Source organism: Chrysochloris asiatica, unplaced genomic scaffold (genome assembly GCF_000296735.1).
Source record: "Chrysochloris asiatica unplaced genomic scaffold, ChrAsi1.0 scaffold00059, whole genome shotgun sequence".
NCBI classification, from domain to species: Eukaryota; Metazoa; Chordata; class Mammalia; order Afrosoricida; family Chrysochloridae; genus Chrysochloris; species Chrysochloris asiatica.
This window is the reverse complement of record NW_006408577.1, coordinates 1,215,499-1,220,229: the sequence shown is the minus strand read 5'-3', so window position 1 is coordinate 1,220,229 and position 4,731 is coordinate 1,215,499. Positions and strand designations below refer to the sequence as shown.

At 35.0% G+C, this 4,731-nt stretch overlaps 1 pseudogene; it reads left to right on the top strand.

Moving 5' to 3' along the window:
- The first annotated feature begins 320 nt into the window (after positions 1-320).
- LOC102818639 lies at positions 321-904 on the top strand (annotated as a pseudogene).
- Positions 905-4,731: the final 3,827 nt, after the last annotated feature.

Genomic DNA, 4,731 nt, shown 5'->3' with positions numbered 1-4,731 from the left:
AATAAGGCTCAATGTGATTAAGCAAAAGTTGTAAGTTACATAAAAGAAATAGGTATATATCAAGGAAAAATTTCAGGGGAAATTTTTAAAATTCTGTTATAGTAAGGGTATCTTTGTTGGCAAGGGACAGACCTCTAAATCAAGCTTAATGAAAAGAAAGCTAAACAAAAAGGTAGTCATCGAGGCATGAGGGAGAGGGCGGGTAGGGAAGGATCTGCTGACTAGATCCCTAGGCAAGGCTCACGCGTCCGCCCCCACCCCCACCCCACCCTACCCCCGCCCTGGCCCCCAAGTGCCCACCGGGTTGGCCCTGCTCAGCCATGATCAAGGTGATCCTCATCAACAACCACGGGAAGCCGCGGCTCTCCAAGTTCTAACAGTCCTACAGTGAAAATACACATCAGCAAACATCAGAGAGACATTCCATTTGTTATCTAAGAGAGATGGAAATGTTTGCTATTTCCTAGAAGGAGGATTGTTAATAGGAGGATCTGACAACAAACTGATATATAGATATTACGCAACATTATCTGTTGTATGTGAATTCTTCAGAAAGTGAACTTGGCATTTTAGACGTAATTCAAATATTTGTGGAAACATTAGATAAGTGTTTTGAAAATGTCTGTGAACTGGATTTAACGTTCCATGTAGACAAAGTTCACAATATTCTTGCAGAAATAGTGATGGGGGAATGGTATTGGAGACCAACATGAATGAGATTGTTACACAAATTGATGCACAAAATAAACTGGAGAAATCTGAGGCTGCCTTCGCAGGAGCCCCAGCCCATGCTGAATCAGTTGTAAAGAACATTAATCTTCCTGAGATTCCACGAAATAGTAACATTGGTGACATCAGCATAAAAGTGTCAAACCTGACCTTTTTTAAATTAAAAAAAATGTAAAAGCTACTCCCAGGTAAAATCCAGGGGGGAAAGTCATCCACATTTACCAGGCATTTGTTACCAAAAATAGAGGAGCGTCTTAACTTTTGCTCTTGGTTTTAAGTCAAGGTACTGTATAGAAGTTGTGTAAAATCCGCATGTGAAGTTCAATGCTGCTTTTCTTGCTCAGTGCTTTTTAAAGAAATTGAGTAGTTCCTGTGTGGGGTTTTCTTTTCTTTTTAAAATTGCATTCCTATGCCCACCTAAGGCATGCTCCTATATATTGGCTATTACAGTATTTTGAAAAGTGTTTGAGATACTTCTTTAATTATGTGCAACCCAAAATGTTGGTGTTTTGCATGGATCACAAGTACAGCATTCCTTAATTCCTTCTGCTATTGTAATAATTGTTATTTAACGAACCAAGTATGTATTGCATGAAAACATTATGACCTTTTCCTCTTGTTTTAGATAAACTCCAAGGTATCTGGGGAAAAAAAAGGTAGATATTGCTAAATTTCATGGGAATTCAAAGACAGGAAATGAAGAACAGCTGGACCACAATATTATCAGAAATGGAATTGGAATGTCAGGAAGAACAACAGATCTCTGTCTCAAAAAGATCGATGATGTTTCTAGCTCTATCCTCTCACAAATTTCTTAGGTTTGTACAAGAGCCAAACTGACCACATTACCCTCAGATCTCACCTCAGTTTATTATTTTAAGTACCCTTCCCCCATCATTTGATGAACACAAAGGCCTGCTGATTCATCCAGACCATGAAAATTATTTGTTTCTGAATTGAGTGCTCATCACAGGCATCAGCTTACAGCCCATCAGTTTGTGACTCCAGCTAAAAGGAAAGGAAACTTTGATAGGACAATAACGCCGAAGTGTGCATTTACAACCACCTACAAAAAGGACAAGCGACACATAAAGTAAAATTCAGACATTAGCTAATATTAAAAGTGCAAATGAGAGAAAAAAAAAAATTTATGGTGGCACATGGGATCTACCCAGATACAAATAATAATAATAAAAATAAGGATTCCCAAAGCAATTAACTCAGTCAAAACTTCTTCCATACAGTTAAAGCATGTAATTTCATTTTTAGATAGCTGTAATTGAACAAAAATGTTTAACAGTGCTTTTAATTTCAGATTTTTTACTTAACAAAAGCTATTTGAATAACATATAACTAAACTTTGCAGCTTCAACATGCAGATTTTCAAATGGATAAGTCTCTGGCTAACATGTAGAAATAATGAACACAGAATTCAGGCCACTATTACCTAAAAAAAAAAAATGTCCTCCTGATTTAAAGAAAAAATAATCTTAGTACTTAATCAAATTTATTTTAAATTGAGGTTTTTTTTCACATAGAGATAAAATCAGTGAATAATTAAACACCATATTTTTCTAATATCTTTTCAATTTGACTTCCAAGTATGTTTCTAGTATTCAGCTATCTATACATATATGTTGTTGTTGTTAAGTACCACTCAGAGAGTTCCAAACTCATAGTGACCCTGTATAGGGTTTCTAAGGCTTTAAATCTTTGCAGGAGCAGAAAGCTTAATCTTTGTCTCTCCGGGTGCTCAAACCACGGACCTTGTGGGTCACACTTCGGTGCTTATCATATTACTCCACCATGCTCTCAGTCTTTTAATGTATAATATTCTATATGCTATCTCACCAAGCTATGTGAAGATATCATAGGTTATAGATGTTTTAAATTTATTATCAAAACACCTTTTTTCCCCTATTTTGTATCTATCAATTATTTTCTACATTATGTGAAATTCTTAGCACCGTGATTTCACCATGGTACTTAAATTTAATGGCTGATTTTAATCTTTGGTGTTTTTTCTTCCCTTTATCTAAAATCCCACAAGTTTTATTAAGTGCCCACTTTGTAGGAAGCACCATACTTTCTACAAATTTCATTACTGATGCAATTAAGTTTTAGACTGGCTTTAATCAGTGATTAAACTTACATTTTACTCTCTTTTCTACAATTTCCTAACAGATGAAGAAATACATTCATGAACTAGTAAGTCTGCAGATAATTGAGGATTGATTGCATTTCCTAATAATTTACCTTCTTTAATTGGTTCTCCTTTGCTTCTATAGTCACTTTATTGCAGGTTTCCTCCCTTAGCAATCTTTTTCTGTATCTTGAAATGACAAGTTAATGTCAAGGAAAAAAAAAAAAGACTAACATTTTTGTACATAATTAAATCACTAACTAGAGTCATCTTGAATTCATCTTCTATCTTCAAATGGAATTAATTATAGATTTTTTTTCCCAAATTTTATAGTTGAACTAATTGTTATTTCAGTTAAGAAATGTTTCTGTGGATGGAAACCCTATCAAATATTATTTGGCCACTAATGCTGAGTTTGGAGTCCTGGTATAGGACAAGCACTGGACTGCTATCTGCAAGGTTGATGGTTTAAACCCATCAGCCACTCCTCAGAAAACCTATACAGAGTCAGAATTGACTCAGTGGTGCTTAACAAAAGCAAAAACAATGTTGTGATTTGGTCATTTTTAAATTGTGTGCATGTTTGCTCTATGAAAGGTTGACAAATGTTATCATCTGCCTGGAATTTGGGTCCTAGCTTTCTTTCAAGTTATTTATTAATATAATCTCCTACTTCCATTATTCTTATTGCAATACTATTAAAAAGTATTGTTCATTTAGAATTATTAACCACATTTTGAAAACATTTTTCACAATAATAAATCTAGAAATAATAATTATTATATGCTATTAAAACATTGTTGTTGTTACAAAGTGTCTTAGAGTTCAGTCCTGTATACTAAAGAATGAAAACTGCCCGATCCTGCATCTTCCTAACAAACATCATTATGTTTGAGTCCATTGTTACAGACACTGTGGCATTCCACCTGAAGGGCTTTCCTTTTTTTCTCTTATTCTCTACTGAAACAAGCATGATGTTCTTCTCCAAGGGCTGCTCCCTCCTGATAACATGTCCAAAGCATATGACACAAAGTCTTGCCATCCTCGCTTCTAAGGAGAAGTCTGATTATACTTTTATCCCAGGCAGATTTGTTCATTTTTCTGGAAGCCCATGGTATATTCAGTATTCTTCACCAGCACCATAACTGAAAGGCATCAATTCTTCTTCAGTGTTTCTTTTTTATTGACCAATTTCTACATGCATATGAGGCAATTGAATCTACCATGAAAGGATCAAGCACACCTTAGACTCAAAGTAACATCTTTGTTTTTTTAACACATTGAAGAGATTTTTTCCAGCAGATTTACACATTGCAGTACATAATTTAATTTTCTGACTGCTGCTTCCATGGGTATCATTTGTGGATCCAAGTAAAATGAAATCTTTGATGATTTCAATCTTTTATCTAGTTATCATGATGTTGCTTATTGGTCATGTAGGGATTTTTGTTTTCTTCAAGTTCAGATGTTATCCATATTAAAGGTCATGATCTTTGATCTTCATTAATAAATACTTCAAGCCTTCTTCACTTCATCAAGCACAGTTGTGGCATTTGCATACTACATGTTGTTAATGAGTCTTTCTCTAATTTTGATGCTGTATACTTCATTTAGTCCAGTTGCTGAGTCAATATGAGTCAGAACTGACTCAACAGCACTTGACAACAACAACAACATATAAATTAAATAAGTATAGTAAAAGGATATAAACCTGACATACCGGCAATAAGGAATAATGGACAGTGAAAAACTGGACAGGTCATTTGCCACCTGGTAATGGAATCTTTGTGTAGTGCTGTGGGCTAATGGGTCAGATGGCAATGTTATTTGAAGTGCAAGGTCAGTGGTTCAAACTCACC